General features: G+C 46.8%; 6 non-coding genes across 6 annotated transcripts; 3 read left to right on the top strand and 3 right to left on the bottom strand.

Moving 5' to 3' along the window:
- Window positions 1-11709: 11709 nt before the first annotated feature.
- trnag-ucc (transfer RNA glycine (anticodon UCC)) lies at window positions 11710-11781 on the bottom strand. The gene has a single exon. It is a non-coding gene; the product is annotated as a tRNA-Gly (tRNA).
- Window positions 11782-20299: 8518 nt separating this feature from the next.
- Window positions 20300-20371, top strand: trnaa-ugc (transfer RNA alanine (anticodon UGC)). Its single transcript has one exon. It is a non-coding gene; the product is annotated as a tRNA-Ala (tRNA).
- A 1712-nt stretch (window positions 20372-22083) lies between these two features.
- Window positions 22084-22155, bottom strand: trnaa-ugc (transfer RNA alanine (anticodon UGC)). Its single transcript has one exon. It is a non-coding gene; the product is annotated as a tRNA-Ala (tRNA).
- Window positions 22156-22617: 462 nt separating this feature from the next.
- trnaa-cgc (transfer RNA alanine (anticodon CGC)) lies at window positions 22618-22689 on the bottom strand. The gene has a single exon. It is a non-coding gene; the product is annotated as a tRNA-Ala (tRNA).
- A 249-nt stretch (window positions 22690-22938) lies between these two features.
- trnaa-cgc (transfer RNA alanine (anticodon CGC)) lies at window positions 22939-23010 on the top strand. The gene has a single exon. It is a non-coding gene; the product is annotated as a tRNA-Ala (tRNA).
- A 472-nt stretch (window positions 23011-23482) lies between these two features.
- On the top strand, window positions 23483-23554 carry trnaa-ugc (transfer RNA alanine (anticodon UGC)). The gene has a single exon. It is a non-coding gene; the product is annotated as a tRNA-Ala (tRNA).
- Window positions 23555-24198: the final 644 nt, after the last annotated feature.

Below are 24198 nucleotides of genomic sequence, written 5' to 3'. Positions count from 1 at the left end.
CCAGCAGCACCTCCCCCTGTCCCATCACCTTCCAGGCTCTCAGTCACTTTCCCGTCCATCTGGAGCCCAAATTCGGATTTAATCTATTGGATTCACTGTCCGTAAAACCCCTTCTCCCTTGCCCACCGGCTCTGCGCCCTCTCTCGTCTCTTTGAGTGGATCCGGTGCTCACTTTATTCACTTTCTGTATCAATTTCCCAATTCATTGTTTATAATTGTGTTTCAAAACATTTCTCTGCCCGAAAGCGCTGCCCAGGTCAGTGAATCAGTTTCCACCGTTTGATGCAGCAACAAAGCTGGAAATTTCACCCCAGATCCTCTCAAACTGCTGCTTTGTCTCCAGGTCTGATCAGTAATTTCTTTGCTTCCGTTTCTCTCTCTTACAGTTAACTTGGTGGCGATTGTGATCCTGTCCCGAGGAAAGTGCGGCCTCTCCAAATGTATCACTCGCTACCTGGTGGGAATGGCGGCGGCCGATCTCCTGGTCATTATCACTGATGTGATATTGAGGGTGATTGGTAGGATTTATTTCCCAGTTTCATTCTTGACCATTACCCCCGTGTGCCGTCTTATTGTCACCATGACTTTTTCAGCCACAGTGGCCTCTGTCTGGTTCACAGTGGTTTTCACCTTTGATCGATTTGTGGCCATTTGTTGTCAGAAGCTGAAAACTAAATATTGCACCGAGAAAACGGCGGCTGTTGTTATCGGGGTGGTGAGTGCGCTGAGCTGTTTACTAAACATTCCCTGGTACTTTGTATTTGATCCGGAATATATAATGGACAATGTACCCCGGGGTTGTGTCTGGAAACCGACCTTTTTCACTTCACCCACATAGACAGCGTTTGACTTGTTTCATCTTGTGTTAATGCCTTGTCTCCCATTCATTCTGATTTTGCTGTTCAATGTTCTCACCGCCAGGCACATTTTAGCGGCCAGTGGAGTCCGCAGGGGACTCCGGGGCCGCAGCAATGGAGAGAATCACAAGGATCCAGAGATGGAGAACCGAAGGAAATCCATCATTTTACTCTTCAGTATATCAGGCAGTTTTATATTGTTATGGAGCACATTCGTTTTTTATGTTATCTCTCTGCATACAAAAAACGCCCAGTACTATACGGCCAGTGACATTGAGTCAGCCGGATTCATGCTTCAACTTCTCAGTTCCTGCACCAACACGTGTATTTATGCTGTGACCCAGACTAAATTCAGAGAGGAGCTGAAGAACGGGGTGAAATACCCACTGAATCTAATTGTTACATTAGTTAAATCATAGAAACGTCTCAAGACTTTTCATCCGAAATTGCATAAAAAGTCAATGAGAGTGGATTTTCCGGTTTGGCGGTGGTGTAAGTCGGCGGTAGCTGATCGGCCGCCTGTTATTCACTGCGCCTGATTTTACTATCTATTGACATCAATGAGCTCACTAAAGTAACTGATATCAATCCAATACTTCAAATAAATTTGGAAACAGCGGACAGGAATTATATTTTACCCGACAAATGCGGTGTTGTGAAATGATACAAGATGCGATTCTAACATGAAATGGTTTGCTGTTATTAGTCTGGAAATAATACAATTTCAATATTAAATGTTTAATCCTGAAATGAATAAAATATGAATTTCCCATCACACACACTGCCCGGTGGGATGGACTGAGGTTGAGCTGTCAGGGTCCTGTTCATTGGGACATTTGTTTTGACCAGAACAGAATAATAATGGACCAACACCCGGACCGTTACTAACTGGTAAAATATTAATGTAATTTCAAACTCCAGTGGGGAGTTCCGGATATCGTTTCCTCTCTGAGCTGCTGTGCAGCAATGTTTACTCACTGCAGGGAGTTTAATGGGACATGAGGCTGGGCCTGGTTACACAGATCTATAAGGAAACCTCCTGATATATTTCTGAGACGATCAGGAGGCGGGAGATTTCTCACGGCCGCAGCAGGCCAATGGAAAGCTCTCCTGCTCCTCCTCGCCACACAAAATATATGTTAAAAAAAACTTCTCAGTGTTCTGGATCACTCAATGCCCATCGATAGGGCGGCTCCTCCACCCGTTTGTAACTGACATTAAATGGTGTCCCGTGTAGGTAATAATACTCTGATTTACATATTACACGTGGTCTGACCCGGAAACAGGTGGGTGTTGCTCCGGCCGCTCTTCTCAGGACCCGACCCACGGTGGTGGAGGCAGGAACTCCAACGTTAAAGGGGCGGTAAGTGACCTGACACCATTTACTCGCCTCTACCGCCCCATTTCCGCCCGGCGGGGATGCATAAAATCGGCCACACTTTTCCTGACCTACGCCCTCGTATCAATCTTCGATGCCCATAAGCTGGTCCATTGTCTCAAACTGCACCGGTTCACAACACGTGGAGGGAAATTTTCACCATCGCTGGGGGCTGAACCGATGGAGTGGATCACCTCCCCCCCCCCCCTTAACGAACCGGCCCGATTTTAATTTCTGCTCCGTCAGTTTACCGCCCAAGCAGTGAAGGTGAAATTACCCCCTACGTCTCTGACCCCAAGCTTCTACAGGTGTGTGAAAGACATCAGACAGTGTTTGCCAAACACTAACATGAATGTGGGCGAATGGATCCATGTATTCGGGTAAAAGGTGATAATCCCCATCCACAGAGACAGGATCACTATACAATGGAGTCGAAGAGGGGTTCACCCCCGACAGCAGTGGGACACACTGAAGCGAGGTGCGGCCTAGGCAAAGGCTCTATGGGGAAAGGCCACTGTGTAAGGCTATTTCACCTTGTATTGTACATCATGTCCGAGAAAATATATACTGTGTGTTGAATTGTAAAAATAGAATCGTAGTGTGCACGATCTGTATTGATTGTTTTGAATTGTAACTGGAATATTTACATTGATCTGTGTGTATTCATTGTTTTTATGAAATAAACTATATTTTGAAATACAAAAAAAAGTTCCAATCTCGCCGTCTCTGTTGTTATTGGACAGTGAAGAGAGTAAACACTGCCAGACTGTAAAGATGCGGGGAGTAATACAAAGAGCATCTGTAGGGACTGTCGAGGAGCAAAGCGGCTTTGGTGTCCAGGTGCACCAATCAGTAAAAGTCTGTTATTATTGGATGGCGAAGATTGGAAATCTAGTGCACATGTATCAAAAACAACATTGAAGATCCCAATTTCGAGGCTGTCATATCCCAAAGAATAGAAAGATATGCTGTTAGGGTTAGATGAAGAAGGGTGACAGGAGGCTCATGCAGAGCATAAACACCGGCCTTCTGTACATTCACTTGGCACCAAGTGAGAAATAGGAGACTTTTCTTAACGGTGAGAAACTAGGGACTGTAGAGGAGCAAAGGGGTTTAAGTGTCCAGGTACACAAATCACAAAAAGCGAGTGCACATGTACCAAAATAATTTTAAATTTCGAGGCTGTCGTATCCCAAGGTACCACTATCAGGTACTTCGCCAACTCTCTGGAAATTGCTGATACAATCAGGCCCCACAGTCTCCCTCGCTGGTCCATTCCATACATCTGCATTAAAAAAAGTTACATTCAAGCATTCTGCTCATCCTATGCCCCAGGTCGAGAAGACTAATAGTGGCGGGAGGACCCAGACCATCAGCCTTATGTGAGTTTAGACATTTCTGTTTTAAATTCAGATTATTGTATTTGCAGTTTTTTTTCCCTTTTTGGTACATTTCTAATTTTATTTCATTCTTGCACATTTTGCATTTTAAACAAATTCTCCAAACCCTGTGCGCAGTGAGTGCTGAATCCGGGCCCTTTGATTGACAGCTCTCTCCTCCGGCCGACTCCTGGGCTGACACCTTCCACCACGTGACACTCTGAAGCGTCACTCACCTTTGCGCGCTGACGTCACGAGGCGTATGTGCCGCTCGGGCCAGAGGGATGCCGCACATGCGCCGCGCGGTTCCTGTGCCGCGTTCCCTCAGCAACAGGCCGGCGCCGGGAAGATGATGGCGGGCGGGCGGTGCTGTGGGCGGGGGCGAGGCCGACAGAGGGAGGGCCCGCACCCGGGAGTGGCCTGAGAGGGGAGGGTGGGGAGACGGGGGAAGTTACTCGGGGCCTCCTGCGGGCCCCGTGAATCTGAACTCTGTCAGCGGCCGGTGTCGAGCTGGGCTCGGGGGGGAGTCACTCTCCCGCCTCCCCGTCAAACGGGCCGTGGGTCGGAGCCCAAAAGTGAGCGAGAATCAAACAGCACAGAGAGAGGCCGCTCGGCCCATCGCGCCGGTGCCGGCTCGGTGAAAGAGGCCGCTCGGCCCATCGCGCCTGTGCCGGCCCTGTGAAAGAGCGATCCCATTAGTCCCACTCCCCCCTGCTCTTTCCCCACAGTCCCGCAAATTTCCCCCCTTCAAGTATTGACCCGATTCCCTTTTGAAAGTTATTATTGAATCTGCTCCCACCGCCCTTTCAGGCAGTGAATTCCAGATCAGAACAACTCGCTGCCAAAAAAACATTCTCCTCATCTCCCTCTGGCTCTTTTCCCAATTCCCTTCAATCTGTGTCCTCTGGTTACCGACCCTCCCGCCAGTGACAACAGTTTCTCCCCATCGACTCCATCAAAACCCCTCCTCATTTTCAACCCCTCTATTAAATCTCCCCTTAACCGTCTCTGCTCGAAGGAGAACAATCCCAGCTTCTCCAGTCTCTCCCGGTAACTGAAGTGCCTCATCCCCCGTACCATTCGAGTCAATCTCCCCTGAACCTTCTCTGCTCCAAAGAGAGTAATCCCAGCTTCTCTATTCTCTCCGTATAATTATTATTATTAAGTGGGTTGTGCTGGGTATCTGGAAGCTGTAATTCGGTGAGTAGAAAGCAGTGGGAGGATAAGTCTGCAGATTGATTTTGGGAGATGGAGAAGACGGTGATCGTGGATTCAGACAATGGAGGGAGATGGTCTTTGAGACCGTCCGTGCTCTGTTGTAAGATCTCACTGTGTGTGTCTTGTTCCAGCCGTTCCCATTTGTACCTGTGACCTGACTGGCGGAGTCTGCGAACTCGACTGCTGCTGTGAACCTGACTGTTCCTCCGCGGACATCAATGTCTTCTCCACCTGTCTGCCGGGCAGTGAACCGTAAGTTTCTGTTCGTGTGTTACTACATTGGCTCCCGATCCGACAAAGGCTCGATTTTAAGACACTCATCCTCGTATTCAAATCCCTCCATGGTCCTCGCCCGCTCCCTATCTCTGTTACCTCCTCCAACCGAATTAATCTCCACCGACAAACCCATGTCACTCCACCCTATCATGGATTCTACCCCACCCATTTATCTCCGCCCACAGCCCATGTACACTCGACGCACAATCATTGCTGGGACACTCAGTCTTGTTATACACACAGTCAGTGCTGGGACACTCTGTCCTGTTATACACACAGTCAGTGCTGGGACACTCAGTCCTGTTATACACACGGTCAGTGCTGGGACACTCAGTCCTGTTATACACACAGTCATATAAATAAATAACTGGAAAAAAAGAATGAAATCTCCAGGACCTGATGGTTCCCACCTCACGGTATTAAAGGAAACGGGTGGGGAAATTGCAGATGCATTAGTCATGATTTCCCATAGCTCTCTAGACTGAGGAATTGTGCTTTTGGATATGAAATTTGAAAATGTCACTCCGTTATTTAAGAAAGGAGGGAGGGAGAAACCAAGAAAATATAGACCTGTCAGTTTAAAGTCAGTTGTTGGGAAATTACTGAAATCTATCATCAGAAACAAAATGAGCTGTTCAAAGAGAGTGAAGATGGATTGTGAAGGGCAGCTCATGTCTGAGTAATCTAGTTGAACGTTTTGAGCTCTCGAACAAGGTGGACAGGGGATTGAATATGGATGTTGTCTATATGGACTTCCAGAAAGCATTTGATAAGGTTCAGCACAAGAGATGAATGAATAAAAGTGCACAAAATTGAAAGTTGCTTTGTGACTTGGGTTGGAATTGGTTGGGTGGTCGGAGAAGAGAGTAGGGATAAAGGGAATGTTCTTTGATTGGCGAATTTTAAAAATCGTATCCCCAGGGATCTGTACTCAGCTTTTCACCATATTTATCAATAACTTGGATGAAGGAATAGAGAGTTGTAGATCCAAGTTTCCAGGTGACACTAAGTTAGGAGGCACAGTAAGTGGTGTAGATGGGAGCAGGAAGTTACAAAGAGACAGTTTAAGTGAATGGACAAACTGTGGCAGATGGAGTTCAATGTGGGGAAGAGTGAGATCATTCACTTTGGATGCAAAAAGGAAACATTGGAGTATTTTCTTAAAGTGAGAGACTGGGAACGGTGCAGAAGCAAAGGGATTTGGGTGTCCATGTACACAAATCACTAAAAGCTAGTGCACAGATACAAAAATAATCACAGACTAATGGAATGTTGGCCTTTATCTCGAGGACTGGAATACAAAGGGGAGGAAGTGATGCTTCGGAACAAGAGGGCATAAGCTTAAATCAAGGGTAGTGGAAATCTGCTCAGGCTGATTGAAGTGGACCCTGTGATATAATAGAATTTTCTGTCCTGTCAGACTTGGACATCTTGTAGATCCATCTTTTAAAAAGGTGGAGGAACTCAGTTCAAAGATGGATTCCATTCACTTCATCATAAGTCCTCAATCACCTTGTCTTATCATCGAGATATCAAGGACTAGAAAAACTGTGTTTAAAAGAAAGCTGATTTATTTGACATTTGTACAGAATTCTAATACTGCAGTCCAGTGAAATGGATTATTAACATCAGAAACAGCCCCCAACTGCCAGAATGAACACGGTTTATTCCTGAATGCGATTAACAGCAGTGATAACAGCAGAATCCAACCAATGCAGTCACATGTGAACTCGCTGGTGTATTAGTAGGCTGGTTGACAGAGTGAATCCCTTCCCACACACGGAGCAGGTGAACGGCCTCTCCCCAGTGTGAATACGTTGGTGTCTCAGTAGATCACTTGTTCTTTTAAAGCTCTTCTCACAGTCAGAACATTGAAAGGGTCTTTTATCAGTGTGAACATGTTGATGTTCACTGAGGTAGGATGAACGAGTGAATCCCTTCCCACACACAGAGCAGGTGAACGGCCTCTCCCCATTGTGAATATATTGGTGTGTCTGCAGGTTGGATGACTGACTGAATCTCTTCCCACACTCAGTGCAGGTGAACGGCCTCTCCCCAGTGTGAGTACGTTGGTGTGTCAGTAGATCCTTTTTTCTTTTAAAGCTCTTCTCACAGTCAGAACATTTAAAAGGTCTTTTATCAGTGTGAACAAGTTGATGTGTCAGAAGGCTGGATGAATGAGTGAATCCCTTCCCACACACGGAGCAGGTGAACGGCCTCTCCCCAGTGTGAATTCGCTGGTGTCTCAACCGGTGGGATGATCGAGTGAATCCCGTCCCACACACGGAGCAGGTGAACGGCCTCTCCCCAGTGTGAACTCGCTGGTGTATCAGGAGGCTGGATGACTGAGTGAATCCCTTCCCACACATGGAGCAGGTGAACGGCCTTTCCCCAGTGTGAGTGCGTTGGTGTGTCAGCAGATCACTTTTTCTTTTAAAGCTCTTCTCACAGTCAGAACATTTGAAAAGTCTCTTATCAGTGTGAACAAGCTGATGTTCAATAAGGCTGGATGACTGAGTGAATCCCTTCCCACACACGGAGCAGGTGAACGGCCTTTCCCCAGTGTGAACTCGCTGGTGTGTCAGCAGGTTGGATGACTGAGTGAATCCCTTCCCACACTCATTGCAGGTGAACGGCCTCTCCCCAGTGTGAGTGCGTTGGAGTTTCAGCAGCTCATTTCTGCTTTTTGAACTCTTGTCACAGTCAAAATATTTAAGAGGTCTCTTATCAGTGTGAACAAGTTGATGTTCAATGAGGCTGGACGAGAGAGTGAATCTCATCCCACACATGGAGCAGGTGAATGGCCTCTCCCCAGTGTGAACTCGCTGGTGCGCCTGCAGGTGGGATGACTGAGTGAATCCCTTCCCACACACGGAGCAGGTGAACGGCCTCTCCCCAGTGTGTCTGCGTCGATGAGTTTCCAGCTGGGACGGGTAATTGAATCCCTTCCCACAGTCCCCACATTTCCACGGTTTCTCCATCCGACGGGTGTCCTTGTGTCTCTCCAGGTTGGACGATCAGTTGAAGCCTCGTTCACACACAGAACATGTGTCCGGTTTCTCCCCGCTGTGAATGGCGCGATGTTTTTACAGGTTGTGGAACTGGTTAAAGCTCTTTCCACAATCAGTGCACTGGAGTTTACAAAAGTCCTCACTGTGAATACAGAATAGAAATTCAGAACAGGCAATTCTAGTTTCTATGGAACATTCTTCCTGCTCATTCCCCCAGACTGTAAATCCCCGTCTCACACACTCACCCTCCTCCCTCTGCTGGAACCCAAACCCATCGCACCATCTCCAACATTTGGGTTGGGTTGGAGGCCTTGAATCTGAGTTGGGAAATATAATTGGAGAAACATGATTCAATTTAGAAACTGAACTATTCAAAATCAAAGAACATGGATTATTGTAATTAATATAGTCCTTTCACGCCTAGTGGGAAAGAAGTGATGTCTGGGCTGCGGATGAGTGTTTGCGCCCGGTTACACAGCGTGTCCCTCTCTCTCCGCTTCAAATTCGCTTCCTTTGGCACATGGCCTCATTCACGCATCCAGCTGACTGCAGCCCTTTAAAGGTCGACTGGAGTCATCCTTTGTTTATTGACTTGACCCATTGCCACCCACCTTGCCTTGCAGCATCATCCCTTTTTTTGCTTTATCACTCCTGCCCTCCACCCTATCACAGACCTTCCCTTTTGTTCTTTCCCTCCCCGCCCCCTCTTTCCCTGCCTCTCTACTTGCTCAAAAACTGTTAATTCTTTCACTTCTTCAAGTTCTGACAAAACCTTAACACTAATCTGAAACGTTAACTCTGTTTCATTCTCCGCGGATGCTGCCCGACTTGCTGAGGATTTCCAGCATTTTCTCTTTATGTTTCACATTTCCAGCATCCGTAGTATTTTGCTTTTGATTGGTAAACCTCGCCCTTTGACACCCCATCACAGAAATATCGGCAAGAGGGTTTTACAATGGCGATAATCTTACCCAAAATGCCCCGCGCGGTAGAATACGTTCTACCTGAATTCGAAGGGGATCAGCGCGCAGGCGCGGGAAGGGCCCATGGCCAGAGCATGCGCGGTGCTGGTCCGAGACACTGAGCGGGGCCGAGCGGAGTCTCAGCAACACCGAGTGCGGCTCAGAACCCGAATCAGAGCCGGGGGGCCCGGCGGACGGGCGGCCCGGGTGCCCTTAGCACCATTAAACCCCTCATCCAGCGCCTCCCTCGTCCCACCCGCCGCTTCCCAGTTTCTTCTCCTGTTTCCACCGAGTCCGACTCGCGACAAACTGCAGGACCGAAGCGCTCCCAGAATGCAGGGCGGGCCTGGGGAGCATGCGCAGTCTGATCGCGAAATGAGCGCCTTGGAGAGATGGACGGGTTTCTGGGGCGCGGGGGATTGTGGGGCCTCCGGCCGCCATTAGTCACCGGGAGTCGGTCAGTGTTTTTTTGCCGGCGTCGCGCACAGAAGCGTTTCTGGAAATACGGACTGAGGAATTGAGGGTCGGTTTGCTAAACAGACACTGACCGTACAATGTGGAACAGTGTTTCACAAACATTTTTCCTCGTGACCCAGTGGAAGGAAAACACTTCCCCACAGGGATCCAAAACAATAATCTCTTCCGGCTGGAGTTTTCATCAAATCCCAATAAAGGTCAGTCCATGCTCTTCACTTCATTTCAAGTAATAACTAAAATTAGACATCGACTTTACTTGAAAAACATTTGAAATATTGTGTCAATTTGGTAAATAAAAGTTCAGGTTGAGTTTCACTTACTTAATGTGACGGATGTGTCTGCCTGTTGTTCATGATCTCGTTCCAATCTGGATCACAAGATGAAAGCGCTCCACGCATATCAGGCACGGTTGAGTCGGTTTCTTTCTCTTGTTTTTAACCTTCTCAAAGTCGCAAATCCCAGTTCGCAGATGTAGGTTTTTGTGAACGGCAGGAACAACGGAACACTAATCTTACTTACAGTGGATAATCTTTGAAAGCACTGATCCAAAAATAAGACAAACTGAATGACTTGAGGCGTGTTTTCAGTGCGCTGTCACAGGTGAGTCGCACCAGCCCGTTTTCTTGATCAGGCATCAAATTTAGCTTCATTATAGATTCAGGATTTTCGAAAGCAAAAGGATCTTTCACCCAACGCTTTTCCATCGAATTTTCAAATCCCTCTGCAGGGAAGTAGTGACTAAAATGGTCAGACAGAGCAGCGAAATGTAACTGTATGACACATTTCATTTCATTCCCTTTATCTTGGTCGATACAGTTCTCTCCACCCCAGAGGGTTGTGGATGTTCAGTCGTTTAGTGTATTCAAGATTGAGTTTGATAGATTTTTGGACAAGTCAATCAAGGGATATGGGGATCGGGCAGTTAAGAGCAGATGATCTATTGAATGGCGGAGCAGGCTCGAGAGGCCGTAAGGCCTACTCCTGCTCATATTCCTTATGTTCTTATCCTGCCAGAGGTGCGGTGCCCAGAACTGAACACAATACTCTAAATAAGCTCTAACCAGAGCACTGAATAACTGTGACATAACTTCCACTCATTTTTATTTCCTGTCCCTTGAAATAAACATCAAAATACCATTACCATTTTAACTTATTTTTGCACCTTTTAGTGAATTCTGTACTTGGTCTCATTAACCCCTCTGCTCATCCACAGTTCCTAGTTTCTTGCCCTTTAGAAAATACTCTGATCGATCTTTTTATGGTTCAAAGTGGATGACCTCACACTTCCCCACGTTGAACTCCATCTGCCACAGTTTTGCCCACTCACTGAATCTATCAATGTCCCTTTGCAACTTTCTGCTCCCATCTATAATGTTTACGGTGCTACCTAACTTAGTGTCATCAGCACACTTGGATATAAGGCTCTCTACATAAGAATATAAGAAATAGGAGCAGGAGTAGGCGATACGATACGCGAGCCTGCTCCGCCATTCAATCAGATCATGGCTGATCTTCGACCTCAACTCCACTTTCTCGCCCCATCCCCATATACCTTGATGCCATTAGCGTCCAAAAATCTATCGATCTCAGCTTTGAATATATTCAACGACTGAGCATCCACAGCCCTCTGGGGTGAAGAATTCCAAAGATTCAAAACCCTTTGAGTGAAGAATTTTTTCATCATGTCGATGCAAAATGGCCGACCCCTGATCTTGATACTCTGACCTCAAGTTCTTGACTCTCCAGCCAGGGGAATCAGCCTCTCCGCATCTACCCTGTCAAGCCGTCTAAAAAATTGACACGTTTCAATGCGATCATCTCTCATTCTTCTAAACTCCAGCGAATATAGGCCAATTTTACACAATATGTCCTCATAGCACAATTGCAACAAGTCCTTATTACTCTTATATTGCAACACCGTTGCAATAAAAGCTCACATATCATTTGCCTTCCTCACTCTTGTTAGACCCTTGGTAGCTCACTATTTCCAGTATATTTGTCATCTATTCCTTCTATCGGAAAGATAAATTAACGTTGAAAACATTTTGCTGCAATTATACCAGTTTATGTTTTGGAAACAATATCCAGCTGAACTGCAACAAATTCGATGGCAAACCTAATGATGGAAATAATTTAATAAGAATACTGAAATGCGATGGCCGGGAATCGAACCCGGGTCAACTGCTTGGAAGGCAGCTATGCTCACTACTATACCACCATCGCTGACAATCGGGGATGATCAAATTGCTCTCAAACATCAAACCCTGAACAGACACTGCAGGCTGTTGGATTTTGTTCTTCATTTGAACTGGTTTCTGACGGATCCTTTCTCGCTCTGTTGCAGTTCCCGTTTCCGCCCAGTAGATGTCGCCAACTCCCAATCAATGGAAATTACACAACAGCCAGTAATTCTTCACCTGATATCGGACTGAAGAGACAGTCGATACCTGCACATTCCTCCAGAACTCCCCACTGGAGTTTGAAATTACATTAATATTTTACCAGTTAGTAGCGGTCCGGGTGTTGGTCCATTATTATTCTGATCTGGTCAAAACAAATGTCCCAATGAACAGGACGCTGTCTGACACTGACAGCTCACCCTCAGTCCATCCCACCGGGCAGTGTGTGTGATGGGAAATAATCACCAACCGGAAAGGAGGATTTGATTTTATACATTTCAGGATTAAACATTTAATATTGAAATCATATTATTTCCAGACTAATAACAGCAAATAATTTCATGTTAGAATCACATCTTGTATCATTTCACAACACCGCATTTGTCGGGTAAAATATAATTCCTGTCTGCTATTTCCAAATGTATTTAAAGTATTCGATTGATATCAGTTACTTTAGTGAACTCATTGATGTCAATAGATAGTAAAATCAGGCGCGGTGAATAACGGGCGCCCGATCCGCTACCGCCCGTCTTAGGCCACCGCCAAACGTGAAACTCTAATTGACTCTAATTGACTTTTTATTTAATTGCGGATGGAAAGTCTTCAGACGTTTCTATGATTTAACTAATGTAACAATTAGATTCAGTGGGTATTTCACCCAGTTCTTCAGCTCCTCTCTGAATTTCGTCTGGGTCACAGCATAAATACACGTGTTGGTGCAGGAACTGAGAAGTTGAAGCATGAATCCGGCTGACTCAATGTCACTGGCCGTATAGAACTGGGCGTTTGTTATTCGCAGAGAGATAACATAAAAAACTTCTGCGCTCCATAACAATATAAAACTGCCTGATATACTGAAGAGTAAAATGATCGATTTCCTTCGGTTCTCCATCTCTGGGTCCTTGTGATTCTCTCCATTGCTGCGGCCCCGGAGTCCCCTGCGGACTCTAATGGCCGCTAAAATGTGCCTGGCGGTGAGAACATTGAACAGCAAAATCAGAATGAATGGGAGACAAGGAGTTAACACAAGATTAAACAAGTCAAACGCTGCCCATGCGGGTGAAGTCAAAAACGTCGGTTTCAAGACACAACCCCGGGGTACATTTTCCATTATATATTCCGGGCCAATTACAAAGTACCAGGGAATGTTTAGCAAACAGCTCAGCGCACTCACCACCCCGATAACAACAGCCGCCGTTTTCTCGTTGCAATATTTTGTTTTCAGCTTCTGACAACAAATGGCCACAAATCGATCAAAGGTGAAAACCACTGTGAACCAGACAGAGGCCGCTGTGGTTGCATAGATCAGGATGGCGATGAGACGGCACACGGGGGTAATGGTCAAGAATGAAACTGGGAAATAAATCTCAGCAATGCGCCACATTATGACATCAGTGATAACGACCAGGAGATCGGCCGCCGCCATTCCCACCAGGTAGCGAGTGACACATTTGGAGAGGCCGCACTTTCCTCGGGACAGGATCACAATCGCCACCAAGTTAACTGTAAGAGAGAGAAACGGAAGGAGAGAAATTAATGATCAGACCTGGAGCCAAAGCAGCAGCTTGAGAGAATCTGAGGTGAAATTTCCAGCGTTGTTGCTGCATCAAACGGTGGAAACTGGTTCACTGACCTGGGCAGCGCTTTCGGGCAGAGAAATGTTTTCAAACACAATTATGAATAATGAATTGGGAAATTGATACAGAGAGTGAATAAAGTGAGCACCAGATCCACTGGAAGGGCCGAGTGAGGGGGCAGTGCCGGTGGGGAAGGGAGGACGTATTTAAACACCGGGAGTCCAACAGGTTGAATCCGGATTTGGGCTCCAGATGGACGGGAAAGTGAGCGAGGGCAGCGAAGGTGAGGGGACAGGGGGAGGTTTGTTGCTCTGGGTCGAGAGAGCCGACTGGGGCTGGCACAAAACGGGAAAGACCGAGATCCGTGGGGGTGAGTTTGAGGCTTCGTATTGGATTAGAAGAGGCAACTGGAGGCCGAGCGAACGAGTGCGTTTGGGAGGGAGACCAAGGAAAAGGACATGTATGAACTGGAGGGGAATCAGTAGCAGATAGTTTGGGAAAGCGAATGAACTGAAGGAACGGATGAGGAGACAGAGGATTCGATGCCGTGGGAGGAGAGGCTGGGATTCACAGGGAGAGACTGCAGCAGAGTGTTAGAGGAAATCTAATCAAGAGGTCCAACTCACACAATCCAATTAACGAATTCAACCATTAATTTATTGGTTATTGGTGTCAATGAACTGCTCGTTGGTTACATAATGTGTTCAATAAATTTTCTTTGCATATTCAACTAAAATTACATGAAAATACAATCATTGAATTCGCTTCGTTCTTTATTGAATAAAACTGACACATAGCTTCTAGAATGCAATATCCCCATAATTAAATGCGATAAAGAAATCAATGATCCTATTCTTTAGATACATTTCAATTATGTTTATTTATTCAATCAGTAAACAAGTGAAAGGAACATTCACATAAACAGACTAAGGAGCTGATAGTGATAAACACACCCGGAGAGAATACAATAAAACTCTTACAATCTGACAACATTCTAATAACACCTTCAAATCACATTTCCTCTTCATAATTGTACTGGAAGGTTCAGCAGTTCATTCCGATTAATTATTCACACCGCTGCTGCTCTCTCTCTCTCCCCTCTCTCGTTCTCCGTGTGTGCATTTCTCTCTCTGTCTATCTCTTCCTCTCTTTCCTCCTCACCGTCCCTCTCGTTTTCCTTCTCAGTCGCGTTCTCTATCGCTGCACTCTATCTCTCCGCACTGTCTCTACTCTTTCTCAATGCCCCCTTTCATTTCCTAGTAAATCCTAACATCCTGCGACTGTTTTCTCTTCACCAGCCCCGTGTTCCAACGATTCTATTCTCAGTGTCAGTTTGTTAAATGGTGAAGCCTCTGTGAATATTTTAATGTTTCCACAAATCATCCAAGTCTCCAGCTGTTCACCTACACTGTTCATTTCATCTACAATTCATGGAATAAACAGAATCGAATGCCTCTCCCAGACACAACTCACAACAATTGAAATTCCTTCTCCTGTAATTACAAAGTACAGCGTTAGATGGCGGCATTGTTCAATTAACAAAACGCCAACATCTCCGCTGCTGCTTCCAATCTATCAATAAATAGAACGGCTCATGATCTCAACAGAAACAGTGCAAACTGACAAAACGTAACCTCAAAATATTGCATTTTACATTGAATTCATCCAAAGCGAATCAGAGAACGAGATGTGAAAGAATCAGCAACAAACTCAGTTCAGTAGCCAAACATCTGAAGCGGTGTCAGATACACACACAATGAAGTCATCTTTCATAACAGTGATAACCAATAAATACATTAAAATCCCTGTTAAACCGTACCATGTTATCGGGGAGGGAGGACATTGCGCCGCCTCCTTGTGACACCGTGACCGTGAGCTGTCTCATTATCAATCACTGAAAACACATTGATGAAAAAATATTCCAGGAGAGGTTAGTTCCACAACATGAAACTGTTCACAGCTCCTGATGGTCTGATACCAGCTCTTAGCCCAGACACCTGATTCCAATACATTCAGTACAGAGAATAATACAGTAACAATGCCAGGGTTGGATATACAAGATCATAAGGCACACAATGCAGCTGCTATAAGACAACAATAGCAGAGACTTAGGACAATCGATCAACTGATAGAACAGAACAGTCCACTGTATAATACACGATGGGAGAAAAATAATGCCAAGTACAGCAGCAGAGTTAATACCGATTTAGACCATGAACAGCTGAGATAATGGCTTACCTGGAACTCCAACGGCTGCAAGAACTGGATAATAAATACATTCTATCTGATACATTATTGAATATCCCATTTCTGTGAGAAGCAATGATTTCTGTTGGCCTGGAAACCGCAGCTCCGGCAGGCAGTCTGTGTTGATTCATTACAGCGATCCCTGATTTATACAGGGGGTAAATCTCCACTGACACGGCTATACCCCTGATCATTGCTATTAGTTACAGTCATTTGAACAAACACATTTCTTCAGCAGCTTTGCCTCCTTGTAAATGATGACGTGGATATATCACAAACATCTCAAAGTTCAGAACCTTGTCTTAATGAGACCTCTCTCAGGAATAAAGTTAAAAGCTGTGCTCAGAAAGTACTGGTCCAACAACAATGAGCGGCTTCATTTACAGTTTTCATATAATTGTATTGACCATGTTCACTCCAGCCGATTCAATTATAAATTTTACAGATTTCTCCACATTGTGCATTGAATCCAGGGACACAAGTAAACCCGTTTCACTCTGTTCCTGCAGTTTCCCAGTTAAAGTATGAATTTTGAGTCTCTGACACGAAGACAGTCTCTAAAAGGGACTCCATCCTTTCAGGCAGTGCTTAACAACCCTCTGTGTAAAAAATATGCTCCACATTTCCCCTCTAGTTGTTTTGGCATTTATTTTAAACCTATGACCTCTCGTTACCAATCCAGTTGCCAGAGTATGCAGTTTCCACTATTTGCTCTATAAAAAACCCTCATTATTTTGAACACCACTAATGGTCTCCCTGAGCCTTCTCTGATCTAAGGAGGACAATCCCAGCTTCTCCAATCCCTCCACATAACTGAAGTCACTCATCCCTGGCATCACCCTGGTAAGTCTTCTCTGTACCCTCTCCAATGCCTTGACATCCTTCTTAAAGTGTGATGCCCAGTGTTGCACACAATACTCCAGCTGAGGCCTAACCAGTCTTTTTGTGAAGGTTTAACATGACTTCCCTATTTGTTTATTCAATGCCCCTATGTAAAAACCCGTGTATCCCATACGCTTGCTTAACCACCTTATCAACTTGCCCTGCCACTTTCAAAGATTTGTGAATATGCACCCCCAGGTCCGACTGCGCTTCCACCGCCCTCAAAACAGTACATTGAGTTACATCGAAACCACAGCACAGAAACAGGCCATTCGGCCCAACTGGTTTATGCCAGCTTTTAGGCTCCACACGAGCCTCCTCCCTCCCTACTTCATCTATCCCTATCAGGACACCATATTTCTTTCTCCCTCTTCTTCTCATCTAGCTTCCCTTTCAATGCATCTACGTTATTTGCCTCAACTATTCCCTGTGGTATCGCGTTCCACAGTCTAACCACTCTTTAGGGAAAGACGTTTAACCTGAATTCCTGGATTTATTAGTGACTATCTTATATTTATGACCTCTAATTTTGGTCTCCCTCACAAGTGGAAACATTTTCTCTACATCTACCCTCCCAAAACCTTACAGAATAGAGATCCATCCTGTTCAGCCTTTCCTGATAAGGATAACCTCTCAGTTATGGTATCACCCTTGTGAATCTTTTTTGCACCATCTCCAATGCCTTTATATCCTTCCTATAATATGGCGACCAGACTGTGCACAATACTCCAAGTGTGGCCTAACCAAGGCTCCATAAACGTTTAACATAGCTTCTTTGCTTATCAATTCTATTTCTCTAGATTTGAAACCCAGTGCTTGATTTGCCTTTTTTTAACCTGCGTCGCTACTTTTCGTGATTTGTGTATTTGTGCCCGAAGATTTTATTAAAATTTCAAAATATACTTTATTTCTTAAAATTTAAGGATATACACATTTCAATGTAAATCACAATTACCGTTCAAAACAATACAGATCGTTCACACAATGACCTCATTATTATAATTCAAATCACAGAACATATCTTCGAATGCATGCTGTACAATACAATGTGAAATGGCCTTATACAGTGGCCTTTCCCCATAGAGCATTTATGTAGGCCGCACCTCATTTCATTACATCCCTCAGCACGTACTCCTGGAACTTGGAGTGTGCCAGTCGGCAACACTCGATCATGGACAGCTCCTTCAGCTGGAAGACCAGCAGGTTTCGGGCGGACCAAAGGGCCAACTTCACCGACTTGATGGTTTTCCAGAAGCAGTTGATTTCTGTCTTGGTGTGCGTCCTGGGGAACTGCCCGTAGAGCACAATGTCCTGTGTTACTGAGGTGTTGGGGATGAACCCGGACAGATAAAAATACATCTGTCTCCACATCTTCTGCACCAAGGGTCAGCCCACCAGGAGATGGACGATGGTCTCCTCCTTGCTGCAGTCTCGAGGGCAGCTCGCGGTGGTTCTGAGATTGCGTGAGTTTTGGAAGGACCGCAGTGGCAGGGCCCTTCTCACCATCATCCAGGCTACATCCTGGCGCCGGTTGGTCAGTTCTGGCAATGAGTCATTCTGCCAAATGGCATCGACCGTCTGGTCGGGGAACTGCTGGAACAGATCCACCCTCTCCTTTACCTGCAGGACTCCCACTGTCTGGCGGCCTTGTGGTCGTCAGGATCCTCTCCACCTGGGACAGGTGGGGTTGGGGGATTCCGGTTCAGTTGGCCGAGACGTCTTGCGTCTGCTCGGCCAGCGTGGCCAGACCCAGCCTTCTCAGTGTGGGGGACAGGTAAAAACGCAGCACGTAGTGACACTTGGTGTTTGCGTACTGGGGCTCTACACATATCCCCAGGCAGCCACACACAAAGGTGGCAATCAGCATCAGAGTAGTTTTGGGGACAGTCTTCCCCCCTTTGTCTGGGATCTTGGACGTGGTGTCCCTGCGGACAAGTTCTGCCTTGGACCTCGAGACAAAGTGCAAGATAGCTCGGGTGACTGTGACGGCGGATCAGCGGGGTATGGGCCAGACCCTGGCCACGTGGAGCAAAACTGCGAGTACCTCACACCTTATCACCAGGTCCCTGCCGGTTATGGAGAGGGAGAGCCCCACCTACATAACAAGCTTCTGTTTGGACTTGGCGACCCGCTCTCCCCGTTTCATGGTGCAGGCCAGGGACCCCCCGAACCACATGCCCAGCACCTTCATATAGCCGAACCTAACAGTGAAGGGGACAAAGGACTTGGCCTCCACTTGCCAAATAACATGGCCTCGCTTTTATTTCGGTTCACTCTCGCCCCCGAGGGCAGCTCGAAACGGTCGCAGATGCCCATCAGTCTGTGAACCGACCGCTGATCAGAGCAGAAGACGGTGACGTCGTCCATGTAGCGGAAACCTTTAACCTGAGAGCCTCCACTGCCTGGGATCGTCACCAACCCATCCCCCCCCTCCCCCATGCCTGCGACCTTCCTGATGGATGCAGCAAACGGATCGATACAACACACAAACAAGACCACAGAGAGAAACAGCCCTGCCTGACTGCAGATGTGAATGGAAAGCTCTCGGACTCCCAACCATTGATTAGGACTGCGCTATAGATTTCTGTGTAGAGCGGTCGGATCCAATCGCAGATTGCCTCCTCAAACTACATTTTAAAGAGCACGTCCATCATGTACATGTGGGATATTCAGTCGAAGTCCTTCTGCTGGTCCAGGCTGATGAGCCAGGTGTTCACCCCGCATCCTGCACGTAGGCGGTCGTATCACTGAGTAGTGCCAGGCTATCAGGCATCTTCCTGCCAGGTACAGGACAGGTATGATCCGGGTGGATCAGCAGCTCCAGAGCAGAGCCGGTTGGGAGGACCTCAGACAGAATCTTGTAGTCAACATTTAGCATGGAAACGGGTGCCTAATTTCTGATTTCTTCCCTCTCGCCCTTCCGCTTGTCGATTAGGATGATGATGCCTTTCCTCATGGACTCTGACATGTTGCCTGTCAGAAGCATACCCCCGGACACTTCCACTTCTTTGAAACTGGAAATAATCTACCACCTGGCAGACCCACCTTGGATGGTCTCATAAAATGAGAACAATCAGTTCTTATTTCCCTGTTTAAAAAAGCATTTTATCTGGGGATATCGCTCAGTGGTGGAGCGCAAGGTCCTGTGTTCAATCCCCAGCATCTCCAAAAAAAGTTTCAACAGAATTACGCACGGAAAGGCGAATCGCGCTTTCTGAGCGCAGCGAGTTCCAACGTCTGAGGCTCCACAAGCATGAAATTGCCCCGGAGCAGGACTTCATCTCACGGTCTCCTCAGCAGCTCAGCTCATCGCCGCCGCCGACTGACTGGAATGTGTGACAGTGCAATGTCGATCGAGCAGTCCCAGCTCTTGTTTGACACTGTGTCATTCATCCATCTCACTTTATGATTCAGAGGTTGGATGTCAACCTCGTCACTGACGATTGGCAATTGTATTTTTTTATTTCCGCTGACTTTTTTTTTGGAAAGTTCAAAGTAAAGAGGAGCAGAAACCCCGTGAACTGAAACGGAGCTTGAACATTTGGAGCACGTGTGAGGACTGGGCCTCTCGTTGTCCGGGAGAGACAGAGCGGAAAGCCCACTTTTTTATTCTAAAGTTGAAGCGTTTTTTCCTGAGGGGATGTAGCTCAGTGGAAGAGCGCATGCTTTGCATGTATGAGGTCCCGGGTTCAATCCCCGACATCTCCAAACGCTTTATGTTTCGAATTTTGAAAAGACCCTCTTGTCCTCACCTCACCTTCACACACAAGGACAGGAAAGGGTTTCTTCACCTCGAGAAAAACCGAACGCTCTGCACACGATAAAATTCAATGGAAGCACGCACGCGCTTTTGAAATGGCTCCCATCCGGGGCTGGAGAGCGGGCCCAGTAATAATAACAGAGAAAATAGGATCACGAGTCGGATATTCAGCCCTTCGAGCCAGCTCCGCCATTGGATATGATCATGGCTGATTCTCCATCTCAATACCCCATCTTCCCGCTCTCTCTCAATACCCCTTGATGCCTTCTGTGTCTGGAAATCGATCTATCGCCTTCTTAAGTAGATTCAGTGACTTGGCCTCCACAGCCTTCCGTGGGACAGAATTCCACAGGTTCACCACCCTCTGAGTGAAAAAATCGATTATTCCCAGTTTCACAGATCGGGGAGGAGCAGCGGACAGGCGTTCAGACTACACAGAGGTAGGAATAGGGTGGGAGAGGGGGAGAGTCTCCTTTGGATGTGCTGTCACCATCCTCCCGATTTCAGGGCACATTTTTCGAACGCTCCCGTTATCAGTCACTTTGCTTACGGTTGGACGGGACTAGAAATCCTCAGACACATTGTGGCAGAGGCCGGCAAGAATATTTCAATTCCCTGAGCTTCAGAGGAGGGTAAGGTGAGAAACAGACAGCATTGAGGATAATTTCGCTGCAGACGGATGCAGGACTTGCCCCAGGTGTGGTTTTGTGTTTAACGATCACTTCACTGAAAACACCTTGACGGTCTGGGGCTACAGACGGACATGATGGTCAGGAAAAGACCAGTTGGTTCATCAATCCTGCCCCACATGCCTGGAGCATCGTGACCAGACACATCCTACCGACACCACCCGCCCCTCCCACCGGAAACATGTAATCTCCTGGGAGCGGCGACAAACTAGAAACAACTCCAGCGCCAATAAGGAGGGGAAATTCTGGGAAATTCCTCCCCGAATCTCTCAGGCGATCGAATCGAGTTCAGTGGATCACACTGACCATGTGTAGTTTAACTGTAAAACCACTCACCTTCTATGTGATGCGATCTCTGCACCAGTCAAGAACTGGTCCAGATCCATCCAGAAGGCAAAGAGAGAGTCAGCACCCACCACACCAGCCGGTAATGCATTCCAGAGACTCAGTACTCTCTGGGAAAAGAAGAACCGCCCAACATCCAGACTATTCCTACCTCTGTGTAGTCTGAACGCCTGTCCGCTGCTCCTCCCCGATCTGTGAAAGTGGGAATAATCTATTTCTTCACTCAGAGGGTGGTGAACCTGTGGAATTCTCGACCACAGAAGGCTGTGGAGGCCAAGTCACTGAATAAAGTTAAGAAAGAGATTTCTACACACAGAAGGCATCAAGTGGTATGGGGAGCGAGCGGGAATATGGTATTGAGATGGAGGATCAGCCATGATCATATATAATGGCGGAGCAGGCTCGAAGGGCCGAATGGTCATCCTATTTTCTCTGTTATTATTCCTGGGCATGCTCTCCAGCACTGGGATGGGAGCCATTTCAAAGGCGCGTGCGTTTTTCCATTGAATTTTATCGTGTGCAGAGCGTTCGGTTTTTCTCGAGGTGAAGAAATCCTTTCCTGTCCTTGTGTGTGAAGGTGAGGTGAGGACAAGAGGATCTTTTCAAAATTCGAAATATAAAGCCTTTGGAGATACCGGGGATTGAACCCGGGACCTCATACATGCAAAGCATGCGCTCTCCCACTGAGCTACATCCCCACGCAAAAAAGCTCTCCACTTTCGAATAAAAAGTGGGCTTTCCGCTCTGTCTCTCCCGGACAATGCGATGCCCAGTCGTTCCACGTGCTCACAATGTTCAACCTCTGCTTCAGTTCACGGGGTTTCTGCTCCTCTTTACTTTGAGCCTTCCAAAAAAAAAGTCAGCGGAATTTAAAAAAATACAATTGCCAATAGTCAGTGACGAGGCTGACATCCAACCTCTGAATCATAAAGTGAGATGGATGAATAACACAGTGTCAAACAAGAGCTGGGACTGCTCGCTCGACATTGCACCGTCACACATTCCGGTCAGTCGGCGGCTGCTGTGAGCTGAGCTGCTGAGGGGACCGTGAGATGAATTCCTGCGACGGGACAATTGTGGAGCCTCAGAAGTTGGAACTTGCTGCGCTCAGAAAGCGCGATTCGCCTTTCCGTGCGCAATTCTGATGAAAAAAGATTTTTTGGAGATGCTGGGGATTGAACCCAGGACCTCATACATGCGAAGCATGCGCTCTACCACTGAGCTACATCCCCATATGCAATAAATAGCTAACCAAGGAAAGAAGAACTGACCGTTCTCATTTTCTGAGCCCGTCCAAGGTGGATCTGCCACGTGATAGATTATTTGCAGTTTCAAAGATTGGGGCGGAGCACGGGACAGGCGTTTAGACGACACAGAGGTAAGAATAGGCTGGATGTTAGTCGGATCTTCATTTCCCAGAGAGTAGTGAGTCTCTGGAATGCATCAGCTCTTCTTTCCCTGGTTAGACTGATTTCTTGTGTGGGGATATAGCTCAGTGGTAGAGCGCATGCTTCGCATGTATGAGGTCCTGGGTTCAATCCCCAGCATCTCCAAAAATATTTTTCATCAGAATTACGCACGGAAAGGCGAATCGCGCTTTCGAAGCGCAGCGAGTTCCAACTTTTGAGGCTCCACAAGCATTAAATTATCCCGGAGCAGGACTTCATCTCACGGTCCCCTCAGCAGCTCAGCTCATAGCAGCCGCCGACTGACTGGAATGTGTGACAGTGCAATGTCGAGCGAGCATTCCCAGCTCTTGTTTGACGCTGTGTCATTCATCCATCTCACTTTATGATTCAGAATTTGGATGTGAACCTCGTCACTGAGTAGTGGCAATTATATATTTTTTTTATTTCCGCTGACATTGTTTTTGGAAAGTTCAAAGTAAAGAGGAGCAGAAACCCCGTGAACTGAAGCAAAGGTTGAACATTGTGAGCACGTGTGACGACTGGGCATCGCGTTGTCCGGGAGAGACAGAGCGGGAAGCCCACTTTTGTTATTCTAAATTTAAAGTAGTTGTGGGTAGGGGATGTAGCTCAGTGGAACACCGCATGCTTTGCATGTATGAGGTCCCGGGTTCAATCCCCGGCATCTCCAAACGCTTTATGTTTCGAATTTTGAAAAGACCCTCTTGTCCTCACCTCACCTTCACACACAAGGACAGGAAAGGGTTTCTTCAACTCGAGAAAAACCGAACGCTCTGCACACGATAAAATTCAATGGAAGCACGCACGCGCCTTTGAAATGGCTCCCATCCCGGGGCTGGAGAGCGAGCCCAGAAATGATAACAAAGAAAATAGGATCACGAGTCGGCCATTGGGCCCTTCGAGCCTGCTCCGCCATTATATATGATCATGGCTGATCCTCTATCTCAATACCACATTTCCGCTCTCTCTCCATACGCTTTGTTGCCTTCTGTGTGTACAAATCTGTCTTTCTTAAATATATTCAGTGACTTGGCCTCCACAGTATCCTATGGGAGAGAATTCGACACGTTCACCACCCTCTGAGTGAAGAAATAGATTATTCCCAGTTTCACAGATCGGGGAGGAGCAGCGGACAGGCGTTCAGACTACACAGAGGTGGGAATAGTCTGGATGTTCGGCGGTTCTTCTTTTCCCAGAGAGTACTGAGTCTCTGGAATGCAGTGCAGGCTGGTGTGGTGGGTGTTGACTCTCTCTTTGCCTTCTGGATGGATCTTGACCAGTTCTTGACTGAGGCAGAGATCGCATCATATCGAA

The sequence above is a fragment of the Heptranchias perlo genome, unplaced genomic scaffold (genome assembly GCF_035084215.1).
Source record: "Heptranchias perlo isolate sHepPer1 unplaced genomic scaffold, sHepPer1.hap1 HAP1_SCAFFOLD_70, whole genome shotgun sequence".
Classification (NCBI taxonomy): Eukaryota; Metazoa; Chordata; class Chondrichthyes; order Hexanchiformes; family Hexanchidae; genus Heptranchias; species Heptranchias perlo.
Note: the sequence above shows the minus strand (reverse complement) of the source record. Positions and strands in the feature narration are given on the sequence as shown.